Source organism: Pinus tabuliformis, chromosome J (assembly GCF_031772625.1).
Source record: "Pinus tabuliformis cultivar Carrire ecotype Pingquan chromosome J, CPIR1, whole genome shotgun sequence".
NCBI lineage: Eukaryota > Viridiplantae > Streptophyta > Pinopsida > Pinales > Pinaceae > Pinus > Pinus tabuliformis.
The window spans coordinates 1,329,963,500-1,329,987,689 of NC_142295.1; the positions used below are offsets into that span (position 1 = coordinate 1,329,963,500).

Consider the following 24,190-nt stretch of genomic DNA (forward strand, 5'->3'; position numbering starts at 1 on the left):
GAATTACACAAGTGCATTTGCATTCCATAGTAGCGGGACACTTTTATCGAATGTGCTTATCCATATCTTTGATAGACGTCCCTTCAATAGTTCACAATGCTCTCACAACACTATCTACATGATAGGGAACACTTATCCCTAGTGCCTTCACTTTTTGTTGGAATTCTCATTGAATTTGTTTTCAACAAGAAAAATTGTGTTTTCTGTGATACCACTTTAAGTAGGGAGACAATGGCCTACAAAGTGAGAGTTGCCGGCACACCAACAACCATTGAAAATGTCACCTTTTTTTTGTGTTGTTTTTCAAGGAAATAAAATCTTGTAATTTTATTAGGAAAGTAAAATTGCATCTGTATATGCGTTGATTATTCTTGGTAGGATAAAGAGCCCTAGAAGATCTTTCCAAAAGTATCATACATACTGCAAATGTATCCTACTTTTAAAGCTTAGAGGAATTAGAGATATGGAATAAAACCAAGTTTTAATCATATGAAGTAATGGCCACCATTCTCAACCTGATTCATTCATACAGCACCACCACTCTAAATTTATTCTACAATTACATACTTCGATAAATATAATAAAACGAAAATTTTCCTATGAGTAACATCTATTAGGCTTCAAATGGCTTTAAATATTGGAGTTGACTTCCCAAAATGGTTGTAAATCTAAAATCCCCTCATATCGACAAACATAAGAGCATTAATCTTTAATTCAACAAACCTTAACTTAGTTTCCCAACATAGTTATATGTTCTCATGCTGTCAAAATTATTACCTTGTCTCATTGGTACAGTGATCCAAATTGATATCTACCTCAACAATGTTTAGTTTGTATGTTAAAATCTAGAAGCACAATGGGACGCTATCACCTCCACCAAGTTTCAAATCTCGCAAGAGGACATCTTTGGCCTGTTGTGATAAGGCTTAAGGAGTGGAATCTCCTTCCCTCGTGGAGTCTCGAATCTTGCTAAGTCATAAATTCCTTAGATATATGGCATACGGGTTGATGGATATACTCTTGGTGTTATAGTGGCAACTGCTAAATTTGATATTGGGCCTTACTCAAATTACTCCAATGATTTACCGATTCACTTTAGCAAAAAATCTCACAAATCCTTACCAACTTTAAAGAAGTCAATAAGGTTCTTACTCTTGCATTGGACCAACTTTGTTACAATAATTAATATTACTCATTAGATGTTAGGTGTTCCTTTAAAAATAAATTAAAACCCTTAGAAAAAAAATTAGAAAAGATGAATACTTACTTATCAAACACAAATTTTTAATTAGACTTACTCTTAAAGCAACTTTTGGCTATGAGTAATCTACCATTAAAATATATTTTGATTTGAATGCTTGTTCAACCTTGATTACTATTAGCCCATAGGGCATTGGATTGATGGTGAATGAGTGTACTATTAAGGCGCTCCTTGCTATAGGTGGCCAGTTCAAATTCCATATGGTTAGCCTTAATAAAAAAACCATATTACCACTATACCTACATAAAGAAGGCTTTGCAATATCAAATTATATGGAAGTAACAATTCAAGTGGAAGACCTATAAAATGTAGCGCAGTTGGTTTGAGTGGGGTTTAATCTCCACCAAGTGTCAGGGTCAAACCTCATGGAGAAAGGTAGGGTGGGAAACACTTTTAGGGGAATTAAACTATGCCAAGGGATGATAGCATCCCACAAACCTGATGATAGCAATCATAGTGATAACATTCCACGTATCCCACTAATAGCAATCATAGTGATAGCGTCCCACTAATGGGTAGGTAGATCGTTCTTCCATCTAATTCCTATTCATAGCATCCCACTAATGGGTTAGCAAACATAGTGATAGCATCCCACTAGTGGGTATATCATTTTTCCATCTCATTTTTATTCATAAAATCCCATTAATAGATTAGCAATGCTAGTGATAACACTCCACTAATAAATAAACCTTTTTCTATACCTAAACTTAAACTTAAAGTACTTAATTAAAAAAAAACAAATAGATAAAAATAATAATATTACATAAATAATTGTAAAATATTGTCAACCTTAAATATGGCACGTTCACACCCATTGACCCCATTGACTTAATGCGCACATGATATGGCATGTTCGCACCCGTTGGAGGAAATGTGGGTCATGGCAACCTTCCCTTTAAAGAAGCCAGCTAGCAAAATCCAACAACAAGGAGTGCCAACTACGTGGAGCCCTTTTGGAGAGGCGTTTGATGCGGTGGTAATTATATCATTTTGTGTTTGATGAGTTGAGAAGTGTTTGACATGGGGGTAATTAGATCATTCTATGTTTGGTAGATTGCATTTAATATGGGGTCATTAGAGTATTTTATGTTTAATGAGTTTGGTTAGCATGGGTAATTAGGTTTTGATGATTTGTGTTTAATATAGGGTAATTAGATTATTTTATGTTTCATATAGTTAGGTAATTAGACTTTAATGATTTGTGTTTAATATAGGGTAATTAGATTATTTTATATTTAATATATTTGGGTAATTAGATTTTGATTATTTGTGTTTAATAGAGGGTAATTAGATTATTTTACGTTTAATATATTTTGCTTTTAGTAATTAGACTTTAACTATTTGTGTTTAATATAGGGTAATTAGATTATTTTATATTTAATATATTTGGGTAATTAGATTTTGATGATTTACGTTTAATATAGGGTAATTAGATTATTTTACGTTTAATATATTTTGTTTTTATAGTTTTTATAAAATTGATGATCTGGAGTCGGGACAATTTACTTTAAAAGCAAGTTTTATAAAAGCAAAATTACCGTCAAAACCGGAGACTTTAATTGTGATTTATCCCAGGCTTCCGGAGTCTGGGCAAGAGCGTGAATCCCCAGATAACAAATCTCTTGAACCCCTTGCCGGGGAATGCTCTTCCACACCTATATATACACTTACGGAGAGAAACCAAATCAAGATTGAGAGGAAAAGTCCTTTGGGGTTGTGGAAGATTGGGTTGTGTGTATTTCATTTTCTTTCATTTCTGGTTTCTTGGCACGTAGGTCAGTTGATCCAGTAACAATGGCAGTTTCGACTTCGAGTGCTGCGACCCCAATCCTGAAGGAGGAGCTGGACATAGTGATACCCACGATCCGGAACTTGGATTTCTTGGAGATGTGGAGGCCATTCTTTGAGCCCTACCACCTCATCATTGTGCAGGATGGCGATCCGTCGAAGACCATCAGTGTGCCTAAGGGTTTCGATTACGAACTGTACAACAGAAATGATATCGAGAGGATCCTGGGCCCCAAGGCCTCCTGCATCTCTTTCAAGGACAGTGCCTGCCGTTGCTTCGGCTACATGGTCTCTAAGAAGAAATACATCTTTACTATTGACGATGACTGCTTCGTTGCCAAGGATCCCTCCGGCAATGACATCAATGCTCTCCAGCAGCACATTATGAATTTGCTTTCTCCTTCAACTCCATTCTTTTTCAATACACTGTATGATCCATACAGACAGGGTGCAGATTTTGTACGTGGGTACCCCTTCAGCCTTCGCCATGGAACACCCACTGCAGTTTCTCATGGCCTCTGGATGAATATCCCTGATTACGATGCCCCCACACAGCTTGTCAAACCTTCCGAACGCAACACCAGATATGTTGATGCAGTTTTGACAATTCCAAAGGGTACGCTTTTCCCCATGTGTGGCATGAATTTGGCCTTCAATCGGGACTTGATTGGCCCTGCCATGTATTTTGGCTTGATGGGTGATGGCCAGCCTATTGGTCGCTATGACGATATGTGGGCAGGATGGTGTGTCAAGGTCATCTGCGACCACTTGGGATTGGGTGTGAAGACAGGGCTGCCATACATTTGGCACAGCAAGGCCAGTAACCCTTTTGTTAATTTGAAGAAAGAATACAAGGGAATATTCTGGCAAGAGGACATTATTCCATTTTTCCAATCTGCCACACTTCCAAAGGAATGTACCTCTGTCCAGCAATGCTACATTGAGCTGTCAAAGCAGGTAAGGGAGAAACTTGGAGTAATAGATCCGTATTTCCAGAAGCTGGCAGATGCCATGGTCACTTGGATTGAAGCTTGGGATGAGCTCAATCCCACTGCCGACCATGCTGAAGTAATTCCGAATGGATCAGCTAAGTCACCCGCGAAGTAGCTGCAAGGATCTCCCACATTAATTACTTGCATTTGTAAGCTCTGAGCGGTAGTGCCTCTTATTATTTTGGCATGAGAATTTTGGTAGATGAATAGTTTATTCAGTTGAGCTGTAGTTATTACTTGTTTTTTTTAATGCAGTTAAATAATGGTAGGGGCTACATTGACATCCAGAGAAACATTTGTTGGGATGCAATTATTTCTGAGAATCTGCATGCAGTATTTGCATGGATATGTTTTCTATTCGGTTAGATAATAATAGGTCTTACATGGACATCTCGAGAAGCATTCAGTCATTACATGGATAATGCTTGGATTGAGTATCTGCATGGATGGATGGTTTACGTTTTTCTTGGTGCTGCAATTGCATATTTTATTTGTTTCAGTTATTACATGGATAATGCTTGTATCCAGTATCTGCATGGATCTATTTCTGCCATTGAGATTTAAGTTTTTCTGGGACTGTAATTCCCCACCGCCGTGTTTATTGAAAAACATAATTAAATGTTCAACACAAAATGAAAATGGATCGAGTATCAATGACACTGACAATGCAATGCCATGTATCGAGTATCTGCATGGATCTACTTCCGCTATTGAGATTAGGTTTTTTGTGAGTGTAATAAATTGCAGACCGCTGTGTTAGTTGGAAAATTTTGAATGTTTAACGCAAAATGAAAATGGAATGTCCTGGAAAATGCAATGACATGTATGTTATTGGATCGAGATTGATGAAATTCAATTTTCGTAAACATGTATGTCGTGACTATTCTATCTGTCGTGGTAAAATCGTGGTGTTTTAGTAGGGTAATATACCCTACCTTTCATGACAACGTTTTTTTCTCTAAAGACTCTCATGACATAGCCTTCTCTCAATATGTTATGCGCATATTTATGATTTACATAGTTTATGTTTTGTAAAATTGATTTGTAGTAGTCTCACCCTTGTTGTTGTTGGTGGTTTTGTATTAGATGAAAAAGTTGATTTTTTTTGTTCAAATGAAAAGATAATTTTTTTCTTTTTTTTTCATTGTGATTAATGGCATATCATTATTTTCGAGTTTAATTTTAGATTTTATTAAACACAAAAAGATAAAAGAAATTGGGAGTAATTCTTATTGTATTTAAAAATATATATAATTTCTTTTGTTATTTCCGAAGAACTCCCCAGCGTGTAGTTATAACTAGGACACTTTTTGATGATTTCCACTCTCTCACTATTTTCTTTAACAAGGGCTTTTGAATTTTGCATTTTTCTGTTCACATATTAATCATCAATTGAACTGTCACCACAGATTATATATATATATATATATATATATATAATATGGGATTTTTGTTTGCATTTTATATGAGGAATTTATATGTTTTAGTTTAAAAATCAAAATCATTACCTCACAAATTTATCATATCACTAATAAAAATAAAAATTAAATATAATAATAACACAATGCACACAACAATTTCCAAATATAACAAGGAATATTTCCAAATATAACCAGGAAGATTTTATTTTTAAATTAGAATAAATGAGTAAGGTATTCATTTAAATAATACACGTTCCTAATGATAATCAATTAGGACATAATACAGTGCACCCAGGAAGATTTTATTTTAGAGTTAAAACTGAGTAAGTAGGGTATTCATTTAAATAATACACACTCCCAATGATAATCAATTTTAATGGTAATAAATTCAAAGAATGTGCAATCCATACATTTTTTTCTTAATTATTTGGTAATTTTATTTATCATATGATTTATTTAGTTAATGTTTCGGAACCTTAAATTAGGTGTTATAAGGGTGTCTTCTAGGTGTAATGTAAAAATATGTTTAATTTATAGTAAGTAAAGGATTGGTTGATAAACATTTACATATGGGTTAAGAATAATATAACAGCCAATATAGGTGTAATGTAAAAAAGTTTGTACACATTTTTACATGCTTATTTAATAAGTTAAATTTATGTTAATATATCCAATTTATAATAAGTAAAGGATTGATAGGTAAACATTTATATATCTGTTAAGAATAATATAAAGTTGGGAGATCTTGAAGTATCCTTATAAAGTTAAAAGTAATAAAAATAATAAAATTCAATTTGCTATATTGTAATTTTGGTTTTTTTAATATAAATACTAGAAGAAAATCATAATATACATATTACATGTAATTTTGAATTTGAATTATCAATATGAAAAATTGAATTAACCACTAAACCTTAATGATTTATTAATAAACATTTTATCTAAAAAAATATTATTACATATATTTTTATTCATTATTCAAATTTCAAATAGTTATTTCATATTTTTTTTGTTTCAATATTTAATTCTTATTTTAGTGATTACGAAATATTTAGTTATTTGATTATATTTTTAATTAATATAATGATGCTAATTACTAGTATATCTTACATGATTTGTCTTTTTAATATTGAAATATGAATAGAGTCAGGGGGATTTTATTAACATGAATAGACTTGATGATGGTGAGTTTTTTGGGTAGTTGTCTAAACTTGAGTTTGTTGAACAAAGTACAGCTAGCATCACTCATGCAAGTCTCTTTAATTGGTAATTGAAAGGAAATCATAATGCAAGAAAACTATGAGAATAGAAATGAAAGGAATTTAGTTGAGATGGATGTTACATGTAGTGCACCTATGTTATCATCTAAAGACAAGCTTAAAGTGAATAAGGAATTTGGAAGCAAGAAAGTTATTGGAAGCTATTTAACAGAAGCTGAAGAATCAAAAGAATTGAAAGTAAATTAATGTATAGTTCTGGTTTAGATGCTTGTATAAGAGATCGTTTTAACCAAAGAAATATTACAACCTGTGTTGAGGAAAGGAAACAGAGATTTGGGACTTCACTACTAAGAAAAGAGGAAAGATTTGAGATATACAAAACCAAGAAATATTAGAAGATCAACATAGTCTAGAAACAACTTGATATCCCTCTGAATGAAAATTCATGTGTTGTGTTCCTATCATCATGGAATAGAAATAGATAGGAAAATCAATGGATAGGCAAGAAAAACGTAATATAGGCACTCATGAAAAAGCCTACAAAAGGATTTCACTTTGAAATTTTTTAGGGGTGGCATGAAAAGTTCCAAAGTCTATACAAAAAATCCAATTTAGACAACCTAATCCATTTGAAATCGCAAAGTTTTCGCACGCATCAGATGATGCTTCAATAGTGACACCATTATTTGATATGGACATTGATGCACAAGTAAGTTATCAAGGTGAGCATGTTCTTTTATTTTATTTGATGATTAGATTAAATGGGATGGCCATTACAGGATATCCCATGATAGTTGAGACCTTGGAACATAATTCTAGTCTAGAGGCTACAATTGTAAGGAGTTGAGACTAAATATCTCATCAATGAGAAGTTTCGAGCAAAACAGGAGCATGGGAAGAGACATGCCCTATCAGCTGAGATTGAGTTCGTTTATAAGAAACTGTTGCAACATGTTGTGGTGTTTCATGCATGTCAAGATGCAAATTTTCATATTATTTTTGAACTCTAACAAGAAGTTTTGGTAGGAACAATAAGGAGATGTCCATGCTAACCTACAATTTTTGCATCATCCCCTATTGGTAATTTGTAGGTTTTGTATCAAGCTTCCTACTAATCTTCCCTATGCCTTTTTGAGCAACATTACTGTATTCTTTGGGAGGCCTGCAAGAATCAATAGATTGGGAGAAAATAATCAAACTTCAATTCAAGGATGGATCATTGCTCAGCTCGCCGACATCTATTGCAGTTGTTTTCATGCGTACAAGGAACAAAAAATGTTTGGAATTCTTGAATTTCATCTTGAATAAATTCAAAAACCATGGAATCAAGATGAAAATATTATTTCAGGAAGGCCCTTTTCTATATATATAATTTGTAAAAACTGTTAAATGGAGAATTTGTTATTGCACTGCCTTTTCAATATTCGCTTGATCTACTTGAACGCTTGTGAGTTTTTGATATTGTTGAGAGACTAGGGATCGATCGCCATTTCAAAGAGGATATCAAGGATGCATTGGATTATGTTTAAAGGTATTGTGTCTTTGGTCATTCTAAATAAGTTAGGTTTTGATCATCTCATTAATGCTTGATAATTATTATATCTACAAATTAACAACCCATTAGCTGCTTGATAATTTTCCATTATCTCCATGTACCTAAGGTTTGAAGGCATTTGCAAATTAATCAAATGATATGTGAAAATCATATTCAAATCATTAATGCTCTATTTTGAAAATAAATAAGAAAAGCACAATGAAGAAACACGGACTAAATATTTGAAGTATATTTTCCTTATTGATTTGATTTAAATCCTTGGTAGGTTTATAAATTAAATATCTCAGTCATTTCATCTGTGAAAGGTTGATGTAGAATTAGAATTGCGTCCTTTAAGAAAAAAAAAGCTTTTAAATGTTCCTCTACTGAGTTTGGTTTTAAGTTTCCAAATGCAAGAATGGTCAGTGAAATATAATCTAGTAACTTATTTTTTTAATGAAACATTACTTTAAGTGCACAAAGCACTGTTGATACACATGATACCATTATTTCTGGTTAGCGAAAACAAATCCCCTCCCTTCGATTACATCATGGTTAGTTATAACATAGACATGGTATAAAACATAAATGGATCAAGATCATACATTTGATAGCTTTTCATCCTCATTTCCCAAAAAGTACAGAAATTCCCTTATTATAGTGAAGTTGAATTTCACCCCCTCTGTTCTCCTTCTGTTGATTTCCATAACGACATCATGTATGTGTACGACAATGACTATCCCATTTTTCCCTTTGGTCACAAGTGCTCTACCTTGTAGCCTATCCAAAACAGTCCTTCCCATGATATCCGCTACCATGTCCCACTCCCAACCTACGAAAAATGAAAAAATGTTGAGGAATGGATCTTTGCACTCCCTAGGAAACTTGTGAAAAGAGAAGATGTAAGACTCTAGCTTTTCCCAAACTATTTACTCTCCAATTTGTCTATTTCTATCACATCACTAAATTTTTCTCTCTCATACAATACTCTTTGGGACGTGTGTGTCCATTCGGCATACTCTACACATTTATGTCGCGTGCAGCCATGAGCAACCTTATGTAGAGGAAGGTTGTCACTTCAACATACTGCTCAACTTCTGATATCCTTCCTCGTGAGCTTGGATCCAAGGCCTCAACTACCAATATATACTGTGACATTGATACATTAATGGGTTGGCAGTATATGAAATGAAATGAAATGATATTTTAACATCCATGAGACTAAAAATAGTCGGTGGGACCATCAGTTCCCAATTCTTCACTTTTTTCAATTCAATCATTTTCTTATTCAAACTACTGATGAGTTGGCCCAACCTGCCAATAATCCCCTTGCTGAAAGGACAATGCCAAGAAACTGATGCTAACCTATTCCCATAACTTTCTTTGATGTCTTTGAATGCATCAAATTCCAAAGTGAAATGCTTTTCCACTTCCACTACCCCAGACGTGAAAAATGTTCACACCTGTTCTTCCCAAGCTTCTTTAGGTCTTTTCCACCATCCTATTTCACACCGAGTTTTATGTGAGTTGGCTATTAATTGAGAAATAATAACCTTTTCCCTCCACGGAATGCTATCTCTAATGTACTCCTTTTGTTGGAGATTACACATAGGGTTGAATTCCTTAATGTAGTACTTCTTCTTTCTACCCAACTCTTTTCCCCATACCCGTTTACGAAACTTGTCTATAACGAAATCATTTAGCTCCTTTCTATTTGTGGGACAGACATTGAGGTAGATATTCAATTTTTGCATCCATGTGTGGTTTTGTCTCATCCATGTTTTCTTTCTTTCACTCATGCCTTCATTGAAAATAACATTAAGCCATCTACCTACTCCCATTTGCTCAATTCTTTTAAGATATATTTTGAGTTGCACCATAGCAATTGCTTCAATGGGAGTTACTCCTGTTTCAGTCAACATTATCTCATAAGGTACCAAACCTTTTATTTTTAACTTGCTCATGATCGAGCGTTTTTGGATTTTCTCAATTTGTTTCCATTTTAAGACGGGACTGTTGCCAACCTAAAATTCACATCCATATAGAATCACTGGACAAACTAGGAGTCAAAAAATCACTTTAACTATTTTGAAGAGAATATACTGCTTTCCACCCTCTTGAAATTCTCTTCTTCCTGCGGTCCTCCCAATAATTTTTTTATTTTTGAAATCAATCCCGAGGTACTTGTACTCATTTTCTTCTTCGAGAATGTTGCCTTGAAAGAAGAACGTACACTGGCTCTGCTTCCTTTTGTTAGAGAAAATCATTATTTTGGTCTTGCTAATATTGACTTACATCCCCACTCCTCTATAAAAATGCTCAAGAGCATATAAGTGCATCTGCAATCCATGGCCCAATTTAGATATCAAAACAAGATCTTCAGCATATAAAAGAAGTTTTATCACAAACTCCCCCAACCGAACACCATCTCCACCTTGCAGATTTAGCCACTCTTCAAGTTTATCAATATATAAACCAAAAAGAGCAGGAGATAGAGTGCTACCTTGCTTGACTCCAATGTCACTTCTAAAGCTTTCTGAAATACTCATTGAGGTTCTAATTTTGACTTTCACCTCTTCATAAATTCTATGGACAACATATCTATAATGCGAATGAAATTCAAGCTCTTCCATTCTACACCACAACTTATCTCTAGGGACTGTGTCAACTGCCTTTTTGAAGTCCACAAAGCAGTAGAATACTTCTTCTTTGTCCCCCTAAACCTTTTCAATAATGTGTCCCAATGTGATACCATGATACACTGTAGAATGCTTCGGCCTAAAACCTGCTTGTTCTTTTGCCCTCTTTTCTTTTACTTCTGCCCAGTTACGGATTCTATTTTCTACCATGTTACCCAAAATATTTGCAAACAAAGGATTGATCATAATGGTTCTATAATTGGAAGGATTATTAATGCCTCCACTTTTAAAAAGGGGTATTTCTAGTCTAGTTGTCCAGTCCCTTGGGAGACCTTGCTGAATGATGTTATTGAATATTTCCATGATGTGTGGTGCAAGAGTGTTCATTCCCCATTTTAGATACTCTGCTTGGAGTTCAACCAAGTCCTTTGTCTTTCATGTTTTCAGCTTCTTAATTCCAATCTCCACCGCCTGTAACATGGAGAGCCTTGTAGTTGTGTTGACGCAAATTAATTACATATCATTTAATTGTCAACCCGGGAATTTCGTAAAACTTTTGAAGCGTGCATGCACTATATATGCTAGAAATTAACTTTCAATTTAGATCAATATAACTACGAAACCAAATAACGACAAACCAAATTCACCTATTCAAATTCCAAAATCAATTCAAAAGAAATTATAGTACAGTGCATGGAATTGAAATCTTAATCCATCACACTTGTAGGAATTGAAATCTTAATCTACCACACTTGCAGGAAGCAAATATTAATATACCACACTTGCCGGAATTGAAATTGCATGAAATGAAATCTACTCTAAGGGATCATGTGTGCATTATCATATCAGGGTCCTATGAAATAAATAATCAAAAGCACATGAGATGAAATGAAAGCAAAAACAGTCATTCTTAACCTCTCACACAGGAAGAGATATGAAAGAAAATAAAAAAAAAAACACTCTTAACCTCTCACATAAGAAAAGATATGAAGGAAATAAATCTTAATCTATGAAAGTATAAATCTTAATCTATGAAAAACAATAATTCTCACACACTATAGGTGGCCAATCCAAAAGCATGAGAGATGGCGATTTGAGAGGCTCCCAATGCAAGCATTACCAGAAAGAGGTGAACATCACTCGTGCTCATGGTGCTAAATCTAAATTCCATTCAAACATGAGTAATATTAACTTGAACACCCGAGTATCTCCAACTTTACACATGCCTCTGAAAGGAGGAGGCTCTCCTATTTATACAAAAACATAAGAAGCTACCTCATTAATGGAGGTCCATTATTCTTTCCCCAGATCCCTATAAAATCTCATAGAGTTACAACTCAAATAGGTAGTTATGAGGCCCATATAGAGTTACAACTCAAATAGGTAATGATGATACACATATCCTCTTTGACCTTTATGCAAATCTTCTTCCATATCTTGAAGGGAATTCGAATTTGAGCATTGGAGGCCACATAAGGGTACCTTGGAAGCTTCCAAATGACCTACACATCTCATGAAACTCAAGCCACTTTTAATTATTAGAAGGTATATGTCAATTTTCTAAGTTTCAACAATAAATTCACTTAAAATACTAGAAATCATTAGCTTTTGGAAAACACAAAGGTAACCCCATGTAATCATGAAAATGGAGGCTAATGAAATGTTATATGCTATGGAGTTGCGACATGTGAGTTAAATGGTGGCAATAAAGGTGAAAGTGGATGATATTTTGAGGACATTTTGGAGACTCTACATACCCCCAACTGACGTTATTTCATGTCCTCATTCAATCTACTGCATTTCTTAATCATGATTTACTTTTGAATGAGTTTGGCTTCTATTAATTGTCCTTAAACTTTGCATTTGACAATTTCATTTCTTTTTGCAAAGTATTCCTTATCATACATTGAATTGCAACATGTTTGGTTGGTCCTTGTGTGACAACCAAATCTTAATTGGTATTGGCTCTTGTGTACCAATGCCTTGTTTCCTTTTGGCGCAGCAAGATTCACTGAACATATTTAAAAATACATCTTTAAATCAACCATACAATATGCTCATCATTTAGGCATTTATTTGCAAATCACATAAACTTTGAACCATAATGCAATCATAATTGATTAGGACAAGTATGTTAGGATGAAATGAAGTGATATGGATGTGATAATAAATGGATGTCCCTTCTCCTCACCCCCCCACCCCCCAACCAAAGGTATTTACAGTTTTTTTTTTTCAAATGAGAAAGGAAATATGGTGAAGTATTTTCCAAAAATTATAATTTCAGTATTCAAGGAATTCTATGATTAAAAGCTAGAAAATAACATACCTTTACTTACCTAGCAAGTGGAAAAACTGTGCATATGTAGAGAAGCTATAGCTTTTGCTGGATCATGGAATAGAATGTAGAATTTCATCTGCTTCTTAGTTGCATAAATGATGGATGAGGTGGTGAAAGTGGATTCTTCATTTCTCCTCCTAAATCTGTTGTATCTACTGCAAAACGCTGAAATGATATAGTCTTCACCTGCTACAAAACCCGATGGTACAATTCTAGTCATGCAAATAAATGTGTTGTTGTCGAGCATGAAGAGAAGTCATTGGATTATCCGCCATTAATGAATTTCGTTAACCAATGCGAGGAAAACGTGTCATTAATGTCAACGAGTGCCAAGGTACCTAAGTAAATCTTGCAAAGTGCGAATAGATGAGCTGATGTCGAGCCACTTCCAAGATCCAACGATCAAGGGACATTGATGTATTCCCATGATTGTTGGCGAGAGAACTTGTCATTGATTCATACAAGCGTCAAGGTATTAATAAGGACTCTAGCCCTGAAGCTAGATAATGTGTTGATGTCAATAGGCCAAGCCTTGTTAGAAGGGAGGCATTATGAATCCCCCATCATCTAATGAGTATGAAATGATGATTTTGGAAGGTCTATAGATGAAAATTTGCGTCAAGCAAGATTTATTTAACGAAAAGGAAAATGACAAGAGGGTAAACAAGTGAACAGAAAGCAACAGGAAAAATCAGCATGTAAGCGAGTTGAATGTCTCTATTAATGGGTTAATGAATGGAAATTATGGAAAATGTTGTGGAAAACATGCAACACTTACAAGGAAAATGGCGATGACGATGCTTAGTGAAAGTGATTGAATAGCTTGTGAGTTTGGAGACGAAAAATGATGGAATTTATGGATGATAGAAATGGATTCAATTGGTTCATGTTTCTTGAAATTGGTCTTAGAAAACTAATCGTGCACAAATTGGCCTCCTTCAATTCTTCGATTGTCATAGAACCTGAAAACAAACATGGCACTAATATGGAAAGAAAACATAATTGTGTTCAAACAGAAGTGATCAAATTCTCTAGCTACAAACGAAAAATTTGCATAATTAACAGTTTCATGATGTGTCTTCGTTTCAAATGGTTAGTCCAATTTCACAATTGCGATAATAAATCCGATTTGTAAAAAAAACAATTTCCTCAATTTATGTTTGAATCATAACATTTCATAAAGATAAAGAAATATTATTTGTGAATGCTTGATGATTCATACAAAACAATCCTCAATCAAAAATTCATCAATTGATCATGCAGATAAAGCGCCCTTACAGTTCTCCTTTCCTGCATCATAGTTGAAGAGATAACACTAGATAAAACCAATAACAAATTTTTGAGCATGATTTCGATAACGTAAAAACTCAACCTTAACAAAATTTGATTGCAATTAAGCTTAGTTAAGGTGAGTTATTGCGCTTTTATTCAATTGTTTTTGTCTCGTGTTTTTTTTCTTACAAAATTTCAATCAGATGCTCAGAGACAAAGTTATGACGATTTTCCCCACGTAACATGTTTGAGATATAATTCGGGAGCCTGCGAAAACCCTAACTTCCTTGGATCCTATCTCTGGAAATATAGCGAGAAAAGATCTGAAATTCATATCTGAGGTTCATAGAGATTTAGGGTCAAATGGGTTTTAATTGCAGCTTCTGAAAAGTCATAGAAAAAAAAGTTATAGCGAAAATGCAACGATGACCTGTATGGAGAAGCGAAACCCTAGAATCCAAAGCTCTGATACCAAATGTTATGTAACGAGCTCACAAAATAGAAGAAGAGATAGATCAATGACTTCAAAATCAGCCTCTTCGAGGGAGGAAACCTCATTTACATTACACAAAATGAATCATTCTTCCATGATACAAATGAAAAAACCTCCTTTCTACATATAGGAGTCTAATGGGTCACAATATAATCAAAGCCGACATAACAATAATAATATAAGGGCACAACAATAGAAATAGTGGGCTTCTGTGGGGCACAATAATAACAATATGGGGACAACAGGGGCACAACAATAACAATAAGGGCTACAATGACAATAGTAATGGGGGAATCACTAGTATTATAGGGACCTAACATGATACCATGTGAAAATTTTGAAACTGAAATCCTATTGCAGCAACTCGAAATTATTCTTCTAATTGTTAAATAATTTAAAAATATATTTACTACAATAAAAACTGAATAAATCACACTGCAACCTTCACAAATAAAATTGCGGAAATAATAGTGTTGGAAACTGAGAAAATACTAGCACATACACACAATAAAAAGGAAACCGTTATTTTTGGACAAATGTCCCCGGAAGAACCCAACTTGGGAAAATCAATGCAGTAGTGAAATTTTGAGCACAAACTGTGGAAGCTCAAGTTGTAATCCAAAAAACAAAAAAATATGGAAAAATTATGTGAGGGAATTACCCTTCCTCCACAAGTAATCCCGACACAACTTCTCTTCATAAACCTGTCCTCTCAGACCTTGTGCATTAGCCTCTACGCTGCTCTGCACAAACCCTATGACGTCTAACATCTGAACCACCTATGAGGAATTGGTTATGCCTATCTCTATTAAGTAAATCGTTTATCCGACACTCCTCTCCTCTGAGAAACTGTGCATTCCTCTGCATTGTCTCACTGGGAATAACTCGGCCCCTTGCCGCTACCTTTTCAGATCCAGAAAAGGTCATCCGGACCACCGTCCCTGCCCCTCGCTACCTTCGTTGCCTCATTGAAGCTCGAACTCTCCAGCAACTAACTGCTGCTACTCTAGAAAATTGAATTCTCCAAGTGACTCTCATGCCCTCTCCATCACCACATAGATCCCTTCTTATGTATTCCTGTTGGGACACGAATGACCAAGATTAAATCTTAATTGATGGCTGAGATCATTTCTGGATCTATCCATGTGAAATTATAGATGATTCACACCTCGACTTAATTAATTCTAATTAATTAACCATATTCCCTAAGTTTAGACTCACGAAATTTTTAAAAATTGTTTAATAATCCAATTAAGCCATATTGAAGTGGAATTCCCAGAAACAATTTCTTAGTTTTGGAGATCTCATGCATTCTAACCTCTCCACCAAATTTTTTGGTGAGAACACATCCGATGCTATAGAAACTAACAGTAAACAGGTTATCCTTAGGTCACGCATGTACACAAAATCCACAAAAGTAGATTGCACCATGGTACCTCTAAGAGTGTAGGTTGTTATCGGTATTAAAGTGTATAATTCACACACTGCATTATGCTATTATCGAAAACTAAGATATCATGGATTGGAGAGTTTGGTGTTGCATTGAATTTCTTTCCTTAGTTCTTTCATTACCCTGACATTTTTTTCAATACCATTATTGAGATGAAAAACATCATCCAATTGATAATTGACGTTACCTATCAACTTATTTTCTTGGGAAATCCATGAAAGAAAAATTTTGACTAATAACAATAGTTATTTGCAAACATACTCTTCGTTGCAATTAAGTTTGTTAATGTTTCTTGAAGCACAATACACCAGTGTCCATGAGCTCATACTCTTTAATAGTAGCTTCAACGTCCATGTGCAAGATTTGTGCGTTCAATAGGCATATTAGCGAAAATACTATTTTGATATTGATTACATGCCGTATTCAAGTTGGTAATATGTTTATTTTTAAAGCTGTTAATTTTCAACACCAACTTTCTTCAAGTTTCTCTTTGTATTTTGCTTATGGATACAATGGTTGTTGTGTGCACATGTCCGCGTTGTTTAACTCTAGTGGGTTCAAATACCAAGCCATCCATCATTCTTCCTCATGATTTATGTATTGTTTGACCACACATCAACTAGACAAGGAATTGTTCTCGGACAAACGATATTTCATTTCTTTATTTTGTTTGTCTGTAGACTCTTATGATAAGATTCCAATGATGGGGCATGCCAGACATGAACAAATTTGCATTACATGTTTTTTAACTAAGACAACTATTATGTCTATGGATTCAATTAGACAATATGAAATCAATGCTCTATATAATGGAAAAAATTATATCGTTTGCATCGTTCACTAAGCCATATTGATGACATCGCTACTTGCAATTAACTCAACAAACATATATCATTTCAAGACAATTGTAGAAGACATGCATTTTCTTGTTTTCAAAGGAATTTTTTTACATGGAATGTGTTTTGTTATCATATGATTTTAATGTATATGCTTATGATTGGACGAGTGCCAACATTTTATCTTTATATTCTTCGAGATGTTTGTTCCTATGGGAAAACTACAAATTGGATCATTTGTTGAACATTTGTAGTAGTGTTTATTAAAATAGTTAACATCATGTTTTTTTAACATTAATGAGAATTCCTGGAGAATCGGTATCTTTGAAAATATGGCTGCTACTGTTATACCAAACGCGACTATTTCATAAACATCACTAATGGTCTGGATATAACATGCTTCCATAGACTTGAACCCACATAGATGGGTAAACAAATTGTTCACCAAATGTTTCGAGATAATATCCTTTGAATATAGTTAACATCATCTCGTGTTTGAGAACATGTCCTAATTCTGTTAAAACTAGATATGAAGATTTTGTTCTCTTACCTCATGACTTGTTTGAGCTTGAAACATTTTATGATATCTCTCCAAAAGCTATAGGACATCATTTCATAGGACAAACATGGCTTTTCAAAACTCCAAGAATCATAGATAGGTTATGCTTGATAGAGCCACCACAAAATATGATTTTGACATTTTTGAAAGGTGTTGTTGAAGCGTGTAGAATTTATCTAAGCCTTTTCTCCATGTTATATAATATTGAAAACCTTATCAATGATGATTCATCAATAAGTACTATATTAAGTGGTTCGTTTTCATTTGTTAAGAGATCTAGTATACTCAAATTTAGTGGAAGCATATTCATTGTTGTGATGTGTAAGTGTAAAGTTGAATGCATTGTGATGTCATTTTGGTTATATGTGGATTTTCTAGTAAGTGTGACTACGTTTCCTTTCTTTTAAGAGGTTAATTATGGAGTTTCTTATTGTAAAAATAAAATGAGCCTTGGTAAATTGCTTTAGTTGTAAGGGACAAGCAAAATGAAATGTTTGGATTGTTTTTCTTTTTAATCATTAATTCTTTATTATTGATTGTTATTCTTTGTAACTTCTTTTTCTAATGTTGTAATATTCATTTGTACTCAACATGAATGGTTGTTTAATTGTTTCATTGATACTAGACATCATTTTTTGTTGTAGATCAATGTTTATATTAGATTTCTCAAATCTAGACATGTCGTTTCACCAATCCAAGGATACCTCAATGGAAAAAAAATGTTCCAATTTAGATGCAATTATTTAAGAGGTGATATTTTGAATTTCTCTAGTTTAGTTTCTATTTTTTTGTCATTGTAGTAGAGGCATTCATCTTAGATTTTATTGAAAGTGTTTATCACTATGTGGTTCATCTTTGTGATGTATAAGTTACAACGTGTTTCCATAACATAGGCACCTAAGCTGAATTACACAAGTGCATTTGCATTCCATAGTAGCGGGACACTTTTATCGAATGTGCTTATCCATATCTTTGATAGACGTCCCTTCAATAGTTCACAATGCTCTCACAACACTATCTACATGATAGGGAACACTTATCCCTAGTGCCTTCACTTTTTGTTGGAATTCTCATTGAATTTGTTTTCAACAAGAAAAATTGTGTTTTCTGTGATACCACTTTAAGTAGGGAGACAATGGCCTACAAAGTGAGAGTTGCCAGCACACCAACAACCATTGCAAATGTCACCTTTTTTTTGTGTTTTTTTTCAAGGAAATAAAATCTTGTAATTTTATTAGGAAAGTAAAATTGCATCTGTATATGCGTTGATTATTCTTGGTAGGATAAAGAGCCCTAGAAGATCTTTCCAAAAGTATCATACATACTGCAAATGTATCCTACTTTTAAAGCTTAGAGGAATTAGAGATATGGAATAAAACCAAGTTTTAATCATATGAAGTAATGGCCACCATTCTCAACCTGATTCATTCATACAGCACCACCACTCTAAATTTATTCTACAATTACATACTTCGATAAATATAATAAAACGAAAATTTTCCTATGAGTAACATCTATTAGGCTTCAAATGGCTTTAAATATTGGAGTTGACTTCCCAAAATGGTTGTAAATCTAAAATCCCCTCATATCGACAAACATAAGAGCATTAATCTTTAATTCAACAAACCTTAACTTAGTTTCCCAACATAGTTATATGTTCTCATGCTGTCAAAATTATTACCTTGTCTCATTGGTACAGTGATCCAAATTGATATCTACCTCAACAATGTTTAGTTTGTATGTTAAAATCTAGAAGCACAATGGGACGCTATCACCTCCACCAAGTTTCAAATCTCGCAAGAGGACATCTTTGGCCTGTTGTGATAAGGCTTAAGGAGTGGACTCTCCTTCCCTCGTGGAGTCTCGAATCTTGCTAAGTCATAAATTCCTTAGATATATGGCATACGGGTTGATGGATATACTCTTGGTGTTATAGTGGCAACTGCTAAATTTGATATTGGGCCTTACTCAAATTACTCCAATGATTTACCGATTCACTTTAGCAAAAAATCTCACAAATCCTTACCAACTTTAAAGAAGTCAATAAGGTTCTTACTCTTGCATTGGACCAACTTTGTTACAATAATTAATATTACTCATTAGATGTTAGGTGTTCCTTTAAAAATAAATTAAAACCCTTAGAAAAAAAATTAGAAAAGATGAATACTTACTTATCAAACACAAATTTTTAATTAGACTTACTCTTAAAGCAACTTTTGGCTATGAGTAATCTACCATTAAAATATATTTTGATTTGAATGCTTGTTCAACCTTGATTACTATTAGCCCATAGGGCATTGGATTGATGGTGAATGAGTGTACTATTAAGGCGCTCCTTGCTATAGGTGGCCAGTTCAAATTCCATATGGTTAGCCTTAATAAAAAAACCATATTACCACTATACCTACATAAAGAAGGCTTTGCAATATCAAATTATATGGAAGTAACAATTCAAGTGGAAGACAATGTAGCGCAGTTGGTTTGAGTGGGGTTTAATCTCCACCAAGTGTCAGGGTCAAACCTCATGGAGAAAGGTAGGGTGGGAAACACTTTTAGGGGAATTAAACTATGCCAAGGGATGATAGCATCCCACAAACCTGATGATAGCAATCATAGTGATAACATTCCACGTATCCCACTAATAGCAATCATAGTGATAGCGTCCCACTAATGGGTAGGTAGATCGTTCTTCCATCTAATTCCTATTCATAGCATCCCACTAATGGGTTAGCAAACATAGTGATAGCATCCCACTAGTGGGTATATCATTTTTCCATCTCATTTTTATTCATAAAATCCCATTAATAGATTAGCAATGCTAGTGATAACACTCCACTAATAAATAAACCTTTTTCTATACCTAAACTTAAACTTAAAGTACTTAATTAAAAAAAAAATAGATAAAAAATAACAATATTACATAAATAATTGTGAAATATTGTCAACCTTAAATATGGCACGTTCACACCCATTGACCCCATTGACTTAATGCGCACATGATATGGCATGTTCGCACCCGTTGGAGGAAATGTGGGTCATGGCAACCTTCCCTTTAAAGAAGCCAGCTAGCAAAATCCAACAACAAGGAGTGCCAACTACGTGGAGCCCTTTTGGAGAGGCGTTTGATGCGGTGGTAATTATATCATTTTGTGTTTGATGAGTTGAGAAGTGTTTGACATGGGGGTAATTAGATCATTCTATGTTTGGTAGATTGCATTTAATATGGGGTCATTAGAGTATTTTATGTTTAATGAGTTTGGTTAGCATGGGTAATTAGGTTTTGATGATTTGTGTTTAATATAGGGTAATTAGATTATTTTATGTTTCATATAGTTAGGTAATTAGACTTTAATGATTTGTGTTTAATATAGGGTAATTAGATTATTTTATATTTAATATATTTGGGTAATTAGATTTTGATTATTTGTGTTTAATAGAGGGTAATTAGATTATTTTACGTTTAATATATTTTGCTTTTAGTAATTAGACTTTAATTATTTGTGTTTAATATAGGGTTTAATATAGGGTAATTAGATTATTTTATATTTAATATATTTGGGTAATTAGATTTTGATGATTTACGTTTAATATAGGGTAATTAGATTATTTTACGTTTAATATATTTTGTTTTTATAGTTTTTATAAAATTGATGATCTGGAATCGGGACAATTTACTTTAAAAGCAAGTTTTATAAAAGCAAAATTACCGTCAAAACCGGAGACTTTAATTGTGATTTATCCCAGGCTTCCGGAGTCTGGGCAAGAGCGTGAATCCCCAGATAACAAATCTCTTGAACCCCTTGCCGGGGAATGCTCTTCCACACCTATATATACACTTACGGAGAGAAACCAAATCACGATTGAGAGGAAAAGTCCTTTGGGGTTGTGGAAGATTGGGTTGTGTGTATTTCATTTTCTTTCATTTCTGGTTTCTTGGCACGTAGGTCAGTTGATCCAGTAACAATGGCAGTTTCGACTTCGAGTGCTGCGACCCCAATCCTGAAGGAGGAGCTGGACATAGTGATACCCACGATCCGGAACTTGGATTTCTTGGAGATGTGGAGGCCATTCTTTGAGCCCTACCACCTCATCATTGTGCAGGATGGCGATCCGTCGAAGACCATCAGTGTGCCTAAGGGTTTCGATTACGAACTGTACAACAGAAATGATATCGAGAGGATCCTTGGCCCCAAGGCCTCCTGCATCTCTTTCAAGGACAGTGCCTGCCGTTGCTTCGGCTACATGGTCTCTAAGAAGAAATACATCTTTACTATTGACGATGACTGCTTCGTTGCCAAGGATCCCTCCGGCAATGACATCAATGCTCTCCAGCAGCACATTATGAATTTGCTTTCTCCTTCAACTCCATTCTTTTTCAATACACTGTATGATCCATACAGACAGGGTGCAGATTTTGTACGTGGGTACCCCTTCAGCCTTCGCCATGGAACACCCACTGCAGTTTCTCATGGCCTCTGGATGAATATCCCTGATTACGATGCCCCCACACAGCTTGTCAAACCTTCCGAACGCAACACCAGATATGTTGATGCAGTTTTGACAATTCCAAAGGGTACGCTTTTCCCCATGTGTGGCATGAATTTGGCCTTCAATCGGGACTTGATTGGCCCTGCCATGTATTTTGGCTTGATGGGTGATGGCCAGCCTATTGGTCGCTATGACGATATGTGGGCAGGATGGTGTGTCAAGGTCATCTGCGACCACTTGGGATTGGGTGTGAAGACAGGGCTGCCATACATTTGGCACAGCAAGGCCAGTAACCCTTTTGTTAATTTGAAGAAAGAATACAAGGGAATATTCTGGCAAGAGGACATTATTCCATTTTTCCAATCTGCCACACTTCCAAAGGAATGTACCTCTGTCCAGCAATGCTACATTGAGCTGTCAAAGCAGGTAAGGGAGAAACTTGGAGTAATAGATCCGTATTTCCAGAAGCTGGCAGATGCCATGGTCACTTGGATTGAAGCTTGGGATGAGCTCAATCCCACTGCCGACCATGCTGAAGTAATTCCGAATGGATCAGCTAAGTCACCCGCGAAGTAGCTGCAAGGATCTCCCACATTAATTACTTGCATTTGTAAGCTCTGAGCGGTAGTGCCTCTTATTATTTTGGCATGAGAATTTTGGTAGATGAATAGTTTATTCAGTTGAGCTGTAGTTATTACTTGTTTTTTTTAATGCAGTTAAATAATGGTAGGGGCTACATTGACATCCAGAGAAACATTTGTTGGGATGCAATTATTTCTGAGAATCTGCATGCAGTATTTGCATGGATATGTTTTCTATTCGGTTAGATAATAATAGGTCTTACATGGACATCTCGAGAAGCATTCAGTCATTACATGGATAATGCTTGGATTGAGTATCTGCATGGATGGATGGTTTACGTTTTTCTTGGTGCTGCAATTGCATATTTTATTTGTTTCAGTTATTACATGGATAATGCTTGTATCCAGTATCTGCATGGATCTATTTCTGCCATTGAGATTTAAGTTTTTCTGGGACTGTAATTCCCGACCGCCGTGTTTATTGAAAAACATAATTAAATGTTCAACACAAAATGAAAATGGATCGAGTATCAATGACACTGACAATGCAATGCCATGTATCGAGTATCTGCATGGATCTACTTCCGCTATTGAGATTAGGTTTTTTGTGTGTGTGTAATAAATTGCAGACCGCTGTGTTAGTTGGAAAATTTTGAATGTTTAACGCAAAATGACAATGCAATGACATGTATGTTATTGGATCGAGATTGATGAAATTCAATTTTCGTAAACATGTATGTCGTGACTATTCTATCTGTCGTGGTAAAATCGTGGTGTTTTAGTAGGGTAATATACCCTACCTTTCATGACAACGTTTTTTTCTCTAAAGACTCTCATGACATAGCCTTCTCTCAATATGTTATGCGCATATTTATGATTTACATAGTTTATGTTTTGTAAAATTGATTTGTAGTAGTCTCACCCTTGTTGTTGTTGGTGGTTTTGTATTAGATGAAAAAGTTGATTTTTTTTTGTTCAAATGAAAAGATAATTTTTTTTTTTTTTTTCATTGTGATTAATGGCATATCATTATTTTCGAGTTTAATTTTAGATTTTATTAAACACAAAAAGATAAAAGAAATTGGGAGTAATTCTTATTGTATTTAAAAATATATATAATTTCTTTTGTTATTTCCGAAGAACTCCCCAGCGTGTAGTTATAACTAGTACATTTTTGATGATTTCTAGTCTATCACTGTTTTCTTAAGCTTGGTCATAACAAGGGCTTTTGAACTTTGCATTTTTCTGTTCACATATTAATCATCAATTGAACTGTCACCACAGATTATATGTATATATATATAATATGGGATTTTTG

General features: G+C 34.5%; 2 pseudogenes; both read left to right on the plus strand.

Moving 5' to 3' along the window:
* The first annotated feature begins 3,055 nt into the window (after nucleotides 1–3,055).
* Nucleotides 3,056–4,156, plus strand: LOC149232232 (UDP-arabinopyranose mutase 1 pseudogene; annotated as a pseudogene).
* Nucleotides 4,157–21,766: 17,610 nt separating this feature from the next.
* On the plus strand, nucleotides 21,767–22,867 carry LOC149232233 (UDP-arabinopyranose mutase 1 pseudogene; annotated as a pseudogene).
* Nucleotides 22,868–24,190: the final 1,323 nt, after the last annotated feature.